General features: G+C 40.3%; 1 long non-coding RNA gene across 1 annotated transcript; it reads right to left on the bottom strand.

Annotated features, from left to right (window-relative positions):
* Positions 1-305: 305 nt before the first annotated feature.
* LOC134296659 (uncharacterized) lies at positions 306-1,376 on the bottom strand. Its single transcript, XR_010003478.1, has 2 exons — positions 974-1,376; positions 306-887 (listed from the first exon to the last, which is right to left on the bottom strand). It is a non-coding gene; the product is annotated as an uncharacterized LOC134296659 (long non-coding RNA).
* Positions 1,377-13,238: the final 11,862 nt, after the last annotated feature.

The raw sequence follows: 13,238 nt of genomic DNA, 5'->3' as shown, positions 1-13,238 counted from the left end.
AAGGCAAACATGAAGCATGAAACAGAGTCCGTGGTAAAACCGTGAGACAGGGCAAGGCTTGAAGCTTGATCCGGGAAGCAAGGAACTGGGATTACGAAGTCCACACAAAATCTCTCTCCTCAAGCTGATCAATTGACTCCGCAAAGAATCCCTCGCGCCAAACACCTATATTGGGTCTCGTTTTCCCGCCAACAGAACTCTTTCCCTAGAGAACGGGAAACGAAACCCAACTCTGTCCAGATGCAAGACTCCTTAGAATTTCCCAAGGGAAGCAGACCTAATGTCATAGACGGAACGCCAGTGAGTAAAGCAAAACTCAGTTTATTGAGATTACAGAACTAAAAATGCCCGTAGGAGACAAAGAACAGGGCAAACACTTGACTTCAGTGTGATAGGTAACAAAAAACAACTCAGATTGAGCTTAAACAACTCAAAGGGAAAAACCGGGTTAAACAGAAGTATAATCCGGATTAAATCAAGAGTGCTTACTTCAGCCTGGCAAACAATGCAAACAAAGGAGGATCAACAGGAATCAGAATGTAAACAACAGACTGGTAGCAGATTCCTCTCTGCTACTCAGAAACAGCAGGAGACTAAACCAGGCTTGTTTATTCCTCCCTGCAGCGAAGGAAAACGTGGTCGTAGTCAGGATTCAATTTAAGGTTCAACAGCCAACGATATCCAGGTCCAGGCTCAGCAGTCAGGGAAACAGCAGTCAGCAGGGTCCCAATCCGGTCCAGAGGTCAATAGCCAAACGTAGTCGTCTAGGAATCCAAAGGTCTCACCGATAAGCAGCAGAAGGGATAATCCAGAATCGAAGTCAGTCAGTCCAGCGTCAATCCAGTGTGAGTAGGTATTGCCCGTCAAAAAGATGACGGAGGTCCAAGCTATTGAGATTAAACACAAGTTGCACAGAGAAAAACCCCGCACAGTTCCTCCCGCCGTCGATGCCCAGTGTCCTTGGTAAACTTACGTATCCAGCAACGAATCACACCCGTCTTCAGGAAGTTCCCCAACAAAAGCCCAAGCGTCCGTCCAGATTACCTTGCCCAACGCAATTAGACATTGATCCCAAACCCCAATTTATCCCAGTTCAAGCTCATCATCGCTGTCAGCTGCCATCCCAATTCCAGGCGCCCCAAACTCATCATCCTCATCAGAGCTAAAGCACCTTTGACTACGCCCCACAGCATCCCCAGCTGTGGATCCCGCTCCATCCCTCCAGCCAGTCCATGGGTCTGATCCTGCAACCCGCCACTCACCTCCCATGCTTTCATTGCCTGTTTCCCCAACACCCAAATCCTCCCTCACACGAGTCCATTCCATGTCATCCTCCTCCGAGCTGGCCATCTCTTCCTCCAAACCCTCAGAAAAACCCTCAAAACCCTCAAACCCTCATCTGTCAGGTCTGTAAACAAATCCCGGAGCCGTTTTCGTTCACGCTCCTCGAAAGAGTCTGACTCTCGAGGAGTCTTATGCCCCCTTCTTCTATTATCGGAGCCCGAAGGCTCAACCATAACACCTAATCAGCCATTTGTTTGGCAGCGATTCTCAGGCTTCTCCGATTAGCCTCCCTGACTCCGCTGTCTTTAGAATAAATTTCCCTCCTGGGAAACGGAGGGGAGTTCTGCCCAAGGCCTGTTTGGCTGAATTCTTGAGGGCAACATCAACATCCTGCAGGTGAAGAGACTCCGGCTCTTGCTGAACCGGCGAAAACCCCATGTTTTCCTCTTCGTCTGCCACAATAGTACTAGGAACAGGACTACAAGGCCCATGAGTCATCACACTTGGGAAGACAGGCGGAGCATTGAAGCGATGCTCCTACACCATCAACTCTGCTGGACTGGCCACGTTGTCCGAATGCCCGATCAGCGTCTCCCAAAGCAGTTACTCTACTCCGAACTCAAGAATGGGAAACGGAATGTTGGTGGGCAGGAAAAGAGATTTAAAGATGGGCTCAAAGCCAATCTTAAAAACTGTGGCATAGACACTGAGAACTGGGAAGCCCTGGCCCTTGAGCACTCTAATTGGAGGTCAGCTGTAACCAGCAGTGCTGCGGAGTTCGAAGAGGCACGAACGGAGGGCTTAAGGGAGAAACGTGTCAAGAGGAAGGAGCATCAAGCTAACCCCGACCGGGACCGCCTTCCACCTGGAAACCGATGTCCTCACTGCGGGAGAATATGCGGGTCAAGAATAGGTCTCTTCAGCCACCTAAGAACCCACCCCCAAGACACCAAGGATGGAAGACAATCGTCCTCGAGCTACGAGGGATCGCCTAAGTAAGTAAGTAAGTAAGTAAGTAAGTTGTAGGGGGCACTCATAATATATTTGGCAAGTATACCGGGCTGCAGTAGAAAGTGGATATTGATTTTTAAATAGTGTCTGGCTCCTTCCTCCAAATGAAGCTGCCCAAAAGCAGAGTATCATTTCTGAGAACCTTTGATGTAAACTTATATTAGAATCTCACTTGCCTAAGTCCCAGTCCATAAAATAAAATGACCTTTTCTCAATTCTTTCATTAATGAATACTTGTCAAAGAGTTGACATTAGCCTTGGATATACTTTCCCTGGTGCATCTATCTCCATCAGTGCATATGAAGAAATTGATTGATATCTTATCTACAAAATACCATGCTGAAATCATCACAAAGGTGTTGCTTAACACCTTCATTCCCATCCCCTTTTTCATTTTATGTTTGCAAAATTGTGCCTCGTCTTGCTATTTGGTATTCACCACCTTCTATTGTCCTTGAAGAGGGGTATTAACATTGTTTTTCAGGGTTGCTACCTATTTTCGTGCTTTGTTGATATGCATGCTTAACCTAGGAGATTGCCATACACACATTTAGTGGCTAACAGTTCCTAACATTGCAATTAGTTCTTGAGAAAGTTAATCCCAGTAAAATCAATGTGTGTCACTCACATGATAAAAGAGAGCATAAAACTACTCTAAAAACAAAAGCCAAGATCCTTCGTCATCAGACACAACTATTCCATCATCACAACTATACCTGACAATGCCATTTGATTAGGATGTTACTAGTCTAAGAAGTTAGGCTTTCTTGGTTAAAGACTGTAAACACAAATCTCCATCAGTTATTCATAACTTCTGAACAAAATGGCAATCAAAGTATATAAGTATATTTTGTATATAAATATATAAATGCTCATTTGGTGACAAAAGTACTAAATACATGTATATGTAAACTAACCCTGGCAATTAAAAATCCTACTAATTAGCAAATGTGACTAATTCTATAAATATCTCATCTACAATAAGAATTCCATTGGGGTTTTTTAAAATATGCTTTGCTGATGTGTAAACCAGCCACTAAGTAAATTATATTCTTTACCCCAGTGTTATGGCTCAATGCTAGTTATCAGTGTATTTTTGCAGCATTTAAATATATAAAGCAGCCTAAGTACCTGATTGATTATGCAAAAGTTCCTGATAACCTTTCAGATAATTAGCAGACATTCTGAATTTTGAGAGAACTATCTGAAAGGTCAGTTGTGTTAATTAAAAATGCTGACTTGGGCACCAAACTTTTTATGAAAGTATAATTAAGTCACCTGTCAAAAACCATTAGAAGAAATAGTTAAAAATAGGCTTGATGGGATAATGAAGAATGCTGCTAAATCAAGACCAGTATGAAGGATAGCCATAGATAAAAGTTTTCAGCTGCAAGAAAAGTGCTTTGGAAAGTTGTATAATTATGGCAACACAGATTTGATACTTATCATTCAGTGACCTTGAGCTGGAACTATATTGCTTTGTGAATATTAGGGCTGTGCAAAATTGTTAGCCTTTGTAAATCAGATCAAATTTGTTAAATTCATACTTACGACATGTTATCCAACACATGGGCAGGGCCCACACCAAAAACTTAAGAATCGAAACTCACCCAATACTTTTTTGCTTGAATTTTGTAATCCTCGAAGCTTCCAAAAGTAAGTGCAAACAAGCAAAACAAAGCCCAAAAGGCTGCAATTCCTCTTTAAACTAATGACTTCGGTCCAATAAAAGAAGTAAACAGCAGAGAGAAAGCAGAGTTCACTGGGAAAGAGACGAAGAAAGCACAGGATTCTGGGAAGTGTTGTTTGGGAAGGCAAGGAGTCCTATGCCAGAGAATTCAAAAGGCCCTGCCCTAAACTATATTTCCTAGAATTCTGCTTCGCATCAGAAAGCCCCAATCAGGTTTTCCCTCCGTAGCAGCAGCCAGCCAGAGTTCCAATAAATTGTTGAGTCTGCAAAGAAGAGGACTGACTGATAATTCTAGTAAGTAAATCTCTGTGCTGGGCTGGGAAGAAATCCCTAAATGGAAGTTCTATGGGTTAATATGAGAGACATTCAATGAGATAGCTGTGGCTTTTTGAACTTTTTTGTCAAAATATTAAAAAAAGTTCCCTGAAATCAGTAGAGTTACGAATATTTCTGAAAGTTGGAGGGAATTATCCCCTATTATCTTGTGTCATTGTTTAGAAAATTCAAGGAGATGGCTCTTGTAGGTTTTATATAAAAATATTGTTTATAAAAACCTTGGAAATTACCCAAAATCCATGTATAAGTGTAACATTCTGATACTTGATGGGCTAACAAGGGTAAATGTGTTCTACCATTGTAGCAAGTTATAGTATAGTAACAAAATTTTCACTAACTATACTTTAGAAACACTTTAGAAATGAAATGCTGGCACCCCCTTATTTTGTAATGTGTTTTGAAACAATCACACAGCCTTAGTGAATATATATCAAGGTGACCATTCAGATCCAGATGCTTTCAAGCATAAGACTTTGATATAATCCTAGACAGACAGATTTGGAGCAGTCAAAATGGAAAATTCCGACCAATTTACCAGAAGTGAAACAACCACTGCTCATAAATCCACTACTCTCAGCAGGTGCTGCAAAATCTACCACCTTCAGTTTCCTATTCAGGGGGAAATACTCCTGAGTTTCTTTTTCCTTATATAGATGGAAATCTCATTAGGATAAGTTTGGTGCTCACTCAGTGAAGAGTAGATTATTGCCAGACAGTTCAGTGTAAAGGTAGACAAAGGAACTAACGGATGTGACAGATAATATAGGAACTGTAAAAGAAACCAAACAGTTGTAGTACTCTTTTTTGCTCAACTAAAAATCCATGCATGGAAGAAACTAAAGTGTTACAAACTCTTACCTAAATCACTTCTTCCATAAGCACAGTTGTTGTAATTGTTCCATGACATTTGCCCATATTTTATTGGCGGTAGGTTTAGTAGTCGTCCTTGATCAAGTTCTCTCTATAAGATGTGGCCCTGTTGTGGGAGGTATTTGCAGGCTACAAATTGTGGAAGAGGAATTAAAATGGAATACTTTTCTTTCTCATCTCCCCTTTTTGAGAAACCTTTATTACATTCAATTTGAACTCGCCTTGTTATTGATTTTTGCAGCATGTTCCATTCCCCGTACAGTATGTGACAGGTACAGTGCAGCAAACTGCAACTTCTTAAATGATTTAACGCTAGAGGATAACCCGCTGAGACAGAAGAGGCAGTGTCTCCATTTGGCATGGCTTGAAAGGTCATTTTTAACATTTTGGCTTGAGCTTATCTCTCACGGATAATTCTATTATACAGCATTTGTATGGAATTATGATCGGTATGAATCTACATAAAAATACGTTTACCAAGAAATTCAGACAAGTAAAAGGCAAAACATTATCCATTCATTATTTAAAAGACTGGGGTAAACATACGGATTCAAGTTACAGTGTGAACAAACAATAAATGTAACAATAAATTATTAGTCATGCTGCTAATGGTCTTACTATCCTCCATTTTAGTAATGATACTCTTATTCTGAAGACTGGTTTAGAGTGACAGTCCAGTGACCTATGTAATGCTATATAGAACTGAAAACATCATACATGCTCCTGTGTGTAGATTTTAGTAAAAATTTAACTCAAAAACCTGGATCGATTTATCCAATGCATGTATTGTACCTTAACACTTATCCAAAAAAAAGAGAGAGAGCTAAAATCCCTTTGTCTGAATAACTGGCAATATGCAAGAGCTCAGTCCATCCCAAGACAACCTAAAAGAGGAACATTTTTTTATTCTATTCTCTGTGACAATGCATCTGGCCTTTTTGAATTCCTTCCCTCAAATAAGCTCCAAGAGAATAAAGTGGGTTGGTACTTCTTTTAGTTTCTCCCAGAAAAGACTAAGCTCTAGCCTTTCACCATTCAAAGAAGTGGATTGGTCCCCTTTTTGTTAAGAGTTAACACTGTACCTTAACTTTTATAAAAAAAAATGAACCCTCTTCTATGATTATGGTGGCAAAAGACCTTTTTGAATCCCTGGGTGGGATGGTGGCCAAGAGTGACTGGTACACTTTCTGTGGCATTTTGCCCCTTTCTTTGGAATGTCTCTAGATTTTTCCATGAATCACATCAAAATCCCACAAGTTTAGGTTCTAAAAACTGCCCTTGATCTGTCCATGAGGTCAACTTATACATGATTATATACTGAACATAGGAAACAGCACTATGCCAGGTCAGGCTATTTGTTTATCTAAACAATTTCTTCCTTCCCATAATTCGATCCTTTCAGCTGTAGATGCCAGAAATTAAACCCAAGACATTGTGTATGAAAACATGTACTCTACCTCAGAGTCCTTCCAAATAAAAGAATAACATATATGTCATTCATATTTGGATGAGGAAATTGATCCCTTGATCTTAATCGTAGTCCCAACTTGAATGGACCTACTGAATCAATGAGATTTGCTCCAATGTTGACTCACCATTCAACAACTGATTAAGTGTACTTATTGTAGTTGGGACTACCAATAAAAGTCGAGTGTCTTAACTAGAACAGATACTGATAGTGATTATCCAAGTAAATCTGAATCAGCAGCAAATATTATATGTAATTTGATTCAAATAATTAAAAATAATTCAAATAATTAAGGTTTGAACACAAAATGCTACTTGATAGACTTTTCAAAATGTACATAGGTTTTTTAATTTTGAATTGCTACTTTTTATGCACATGGGCTGGGACAAATGTTAGAAATGGCTTCTATGGTAGCAAGCAACCTTGGCTCTGCAACCATAAAGACTACATAAAGATTCCATTATACCAAATTCTACATTTGTTTTGGGAGATACAGTATGCTTAGAGAACACAGAGATTCTTGGTCTACTTGCAATGGGTTTTGATCAAAGCCATTATTCTTCCACATGTTGGGGAAACAACTCTTTCAGAGCAGGTTATATTGGTCAATCATTTAATCTGGGCTGCTGACATAGAAGGAAAACATTTCTGGCATTGCATGTGTAGTTAGTATAAGAAGCTATTTGTAATAAACATGCATGGTATAAGCAGAAGGCATAGCACATCTGCACATATTTTTTGGTAATGTTCACAATTATTGCCAAAAGTCTATTCAGCAGCACCATCTCTTTACTATAAAATGAAGGAACAGCTTTATGCAAGTTCGAGTGGAACTTCCAAGCAATATAATATAGTGCTACAGCATCTGCTTTTCCTGTTATATTTCCTAAGGGATTGAATGTCAAATTCCAGCATAGAATGAATATGTAGCTACTATTGAATTTAATGGCAATCTTACACAAGTGTACTGTAGAGTGCAGTTTTGCTAATACCACATTTGATTGCAAACATTCCTCATAGTAGTAGAAGGAGAAGAAAACGTTACTCAATTTATCATGGGAAAACAAAGAATTATGTGCAAAGCATTATTTATAAAGGATTCCCTATAGTTAATATTTCCGAGGGAGTTACAATGCGAGGTCATCATCCAAAAATCTTCCAGAGGATCAACTATGAAGAAAAGGTCAAGAAGGTAGGATTTTAAGATTTAGAGGGTATGGTGGGATATAAGTTCACATCTCATTAAGAGTAAAGTTAACAAGGGATCCTGAGATGAATCACTTCTTTTAATTTTTTAAAGAAAAAAATAAATATATAATCAGTAGAGAGGAGAGGAATATAGGTAATGGGAAAAATAGGTTAGCACCAGAGCTTGCAAACCTTTAGCTTTGTGGGAATTGCTGGGGCTTGAATCCAAATGTTACTTGCCTTTTTCTCTCTCTCAGTTCATTTTGCCCCTTTTGCTTCTTACTGTTTATGCCTGCACATTAGAATCAACTTAAGATTCTGTCTATATCTGTAAAAACTCATCAATGAAATATCACTATGGATTCATGAACCCGTCAATATGTATCTGGTCTTTATTGAGATGTCAGCAAGAGAAGCCTTTTGTGTTCATGGCAAGGGAGCAGCCAGGCCTTCCATCTTTCAAGAGACACATCCATCTAGCCCAGTGAGCATTTCAAGCAGTTTCATTTAAGTAATCAATGCATTTCTATATTTATAAGCCTAATCAAGGAACATCTGCTTTCATGCTAAAGTACAGTTCAATAAAAGAGAAACATAATCAAAATTATTAACGTTGTAATATTGATTTTTGTTTGTTCTGTTTGTTAGTAAGAGCACAAAATAATTACATTTTTCCATTTTATAACCATGCTGTGACACAAAATCATTGCTTTAAAAATCACTTCTGTCTTGTGAGGAACATAGTATCTTAAACTGTAAACCAGATTGTTATCCAGGAAAGCTTGGGGCCACAGTTAGCCAAGTGTTCACAGGCCCTATTTTTGTTCTATTTTTAAAACATATTGTTTCAATAATAACATTAATTACATTTGATGTAATTATTGTCAAGTGTCTTTCTCAGTCCGTTCATCGACCTTCCTCCCAATAATCCAATATATAATTTTATCTAGCTGACAGTACAGGGAATCTTTGAGTTAAAACATCTGCCTTACATCCAACTACTAGTTAAAAACAGGGATGAGACAACAGGAAGTGAAAGGAGATCTACCCCTAGGAAAGAAAATTCACTCATGTAAGAGGTATCATGAGGAAAAGGATTTATCACCAGTCTTACTTTTCATGACAACCCCACATTTTTCAAAAAGGTTAGGTGAAATTTTTTGAACAGGGGCAGACAGCAAAACAAAAGTTACAGGTGTGTTGACCCTTCCCTGTGCTATCCAAAACTTACAAAAATGGCTGAAGTTACACTTAAAATGTAACTGTAATTTGAATTTCCATACAAATTAAGCTCAAGAACAAGTCTACAGAACCTGTTTTGATCATGACTCAGGGACTGATCCTGTTTGACTTTTTCAGCCTTCACATCACATTGTTGGCTAATGTTTACATTTTGGTCCACAAGAACTCCCAAGATCTTTTTCGCCTGTACTGCTGTCGAGCCAGGTGTTCCCCATTCTGTATCCTTGCATTTCATTTTTTTCTGCCTTTGTTCCTGTTGAACTTCATTTTGTTAGTTTCAGCCCATCTCTCTAGTCTGTTAAGATCATTTTTGATTTTGCTCCTGTCTTCTGGAGTATTAGCTATCCCTCCCAGTTTGGTGTCATCTGAAAACTTGATGATCATGCCTTCTAACCCTTTGTCTAAGTCATTAATAAAGATGTTGAACAGAACTGAGCCCAGAATGGAACCCTGCGGCACTCCACTTGTCACTTTTTTCCAGGATGACATGCGGGGACATGAGAGAAGCCTCCCTCAAGGATGGTAAAAACATCAAAACATCTGGGCATCCCCTGGGCAACGTCCTTGCAGACAGCCAATTCTCTCATACCAGAAGTGACTTGCAGTTTCTCAAGTCATTCCTGACATGAAAAAAAGGATGAATAAGATGCTGTTGCACCCCTAGACTGCATAGGCACCTTGAAACCACACTGGAGCCCAGAATATAAGCAATCAAGCTGTTTATTGAAGATTATAAGTAAACACAAGCAAATAAAGTTCAGAGTCAATAGAATGGGTTAAATCCATAAGAGCAGTGTACTTCAAAATCTATAAGCAAGAGTCCAAGAAAGTCACTCAAATGTTATAGTCCAAACCAGAACTCAAACTTAGTCCCACAAGAAGTATTAAGAATAGTCCAAACAGGATTCAATTCCAAGGCATGAAACAATCTGGAAACCACAGGAAACAAGTCTGGAATGCAGGATCAATCTCCAATATAATCCAAGGAAATCCACACAGCAAAGTCACAAGAGTATTCAACTGGATTCAAAGGCAGAAACAAGGCAGGAACTTAAATCAAAATCCAGGAACATGGAGCAAAGAGCTTTCTCTCTTGAATTGCAAAGTTGACACCTCTGCCGTGCAGAGAAAGTACCAGGCATTTAAGGAAAACCCAAGGTCTCCCTTCCGTGGGAAGACAGTTTCTCTCATGAGTAAACTACTCATTAGCGTGCTTCAAAAGCAGTCATTTACTCCTTCGTAAACATTCACGCTCCCTTCTTCGATGAGAGATCACCTCCCTCTTGTCAAACAATTATCCTCCTCTAAACTAGAATGTCCATCTTGCAGCTGGTGAATTGGACTTGACTGCAAAGAGGAATGTGGTTCAGAATGCCTGCTTGCAACCATTCTGTCTGTGGTCCCAGAATCCACTGGAACAGACTCTGGCTGCATTTTATGCTCAAAGTCTGGCTGAATGTCAGGCCCAACCTGTGAGTCCTCTGGCAAAGCAGGTGCAGGGACAATTACTGGCTGAATGGACCCGACCTTAGGCTCAGGCTGAACTACAACAGACGTGTTGGTGAGCACCCTTTGGGTTCATTCGCTTAGCCAATTACAGATCCACGTAACTGTAGTTTTGTCTATCCCACATTTGACTAGTTTGTTTGCCAGAAGTTCATGGGGGACCTTGTTGAAGGCCTTACTGAAATCCAGGTACGCTACATCCACGGCGTTCCCTGCATCGACCCAGCTTGTAACTCTATCGAAAAAAGATATCAGATTAGTCTGGCATTATTTGTTTTTAATAAATCCGTGTTGGCTATTAGCGATGACAGCATTCGTTTCTAAGTGTTTGCAGACCACTTCCTTAATTATCTTTTCCAGAATCTTGTCTGGTATCGACAGGAGGCTGACCAGATGGTAATTGTTTGGGTCATCCTTTTTTCCCTTCTTGAAGATAGGGACCACATTTGCCCACCTCCAATCTGCTGGGACTTCTCCCATTCTCCAGAAACTCTCAAATATGATTGCCAGTGGTTCCAAAATAACTTCTGCTAGTTCCTTCAATATTCTTGGATCTAGCTGATCTGGCCCTGGGGATTTGAATTCGTTTAGAGCGGCCAGGTATTGCTGAACGACTTGTTTCATAGAATCATAGAATCATAGAATAGTAGAGTTGGAAGAGACCTCATGGGCCATCCAGTCCAACCCCCTGCCAAGAAGCAGGAAATTGCATTCAAAGCACCCCCGACAGATGGCCATCCAGCCTCTGTTTAAAAGCTTCCAAAGAAGGAGCCTCCACCACAGTCTGGGGGAGAGAATTCCACTGCCGAACATCCCTCACAGTGAGGAAGTTCTTCCTGATGTTCAGGTGGAATCTCCTGTCCTGTAGTTTGAAGCCATTGTTCCGTGTCCTAGTCTGCAGGGCAGCAGAAAACAAGCTTGCTCCCTCCTCCCTATGACTTCCCCTCACATATTTGTACATGGCTATCATGTCTCCTCTTAGCCTTCTCTTCTGCAGGCTAAACATGCCCAGTTCTTTAAGCCTCTCCTCATAGGGCTTGTTCTCCAGACCTTTGAGCATTTTAGTTGCCCTCCTCTGGACACATTCCAGCTTGTCAACATCTCCCTTCAACTGCGGTGGCCAGAATTGGACACAGTATTCCAGGTGTGGTCTGACCATTGCAGAATAGAGGGGTAGCATGACTCTATTTGGAGTTGGATTTCCCCCAATCCTTCGTCCACTCCATGTTGCTGTGGTTGAGGACAGCTTTCTTTTTGTGAGAAGACTGAGGCAAAGAAGGAATTAAGTAATTCTGCTTTTTCCCTATCCCCTGTCGCCGTCACACCATCTTCTCATCGCAGAGACCCTGTCGCCTCCTTGTTCTTCCTTTTCCTACTGACGTAAGCAAAAAAGCCTTTTTTTGTTGTTTGTACATATGTGCCTTCAATTTGTCTGTTGACATATGGCAACCCAATGAACTTCATAGAGCTTTTCTAGGGCCCCCCTACACTGGCCCAAATGCATTTTAAATTCCAGATCTATTCACATTTCTTGGCCACAAAAGGGGCCAAAACCCTGCCATTTTAGCTGTGGGTGAACAGATTACCCATACCCACCCCTGCTGATTCTCAATCTGTTGAGGTTGGTATGGGGATCCCCCCCACACACACCTCCTTGCCCTCCCACCCATTTAGCCCTTCAAAAAGAAAGGAAAGCTTCAGGAGGTGCCAGGAGACTTACCTTATCTACATTGGGCTGGGAAATACAACTAAACAGCTTTGGAGAGGAGAGAGAATATCCCCTCCAGAAGTCTTTACTTTCATTTCCCAAGAAGCAGACACCAAGAATTCAGTGTGCCATGTTCACACCAGAAATGGCTAGAACGTAGTAGAAGTGAAAGAAGACCTCCTTCCATTTTGCCACTGATGCACATAAAATACAAATCACCTTTGCTATTTTGAATAAATGGAGAAGGTAAAGTAGCTGTATTATCTCTGCTTGCCACATCTATTCTTTTCAGCTCCTGCATTTACTAAGCACATCTCAGCTGTTAGAAAGTGTCTCCCCATTCTTGTAAAGCATATCTTTTTGCAGTTGTCAGATTATTTGGGAAGGGGACTGCCAAATTCTAGAAATGGCATGTACTGCTGAATTATAGCAGTCAACTATACTGAAATCTTTAGCAGTTTTCTTTTCTTCAGGAGAGATGGATAGCACAAAAGAGTCTGGGGATTAAATGTGGTTTATGGACCACCTCTCCTCTAAGATCAAAATGATTACAAGGATTTCTGGGAAGTTTTCCTTTGAATCTTTTCCACATAACGTTTGCATATGTTTTCTCTTGTGTCCATCCTACTCTGTTTTCACATTTATCCACAATGATTTCTCTCTCTCTTTAAATCTGGAAAAAGATTTCAGTTTTGTATATAAAGAAACTGAAAGATGGACCTGAGCTAAAGCTCTATTGAGCTCTTGGAAGCAGGAAAAATAGACAAATCTTCTTACTCAATCTTATGCATTTTTCCAGAGTGCTTTTTGATGGTAACAACAACAAAAAAACACAACATCACCCCATTGGAATAAATGGAGTTACAACTGCTCCCCCCCCCCCTAAAAGCATCCCATAATAACTCTTCTTTTATTTCTGGTTGTCTATTTAGTAT

This window comes from Anolis carolinensis, chromosome 2 (genome assembly GCF_035594765.1).
Source record: "Anolis carolinensis isolate JA03-04 chromosome 2, rAnoCar3.1.pri, whole genome shotgun sequence".
NCBI lineage: Eukaryota > Metazoa > Chordata > Lepidosauria > Squamata > Dactyloidae > Anolis > Anolis carolinensis.
The sequence above is the reverse complement of the archived record's forward strand: the minus strand, read 5'-3'. Positions and strand labels throughout refer to the sequence as shown.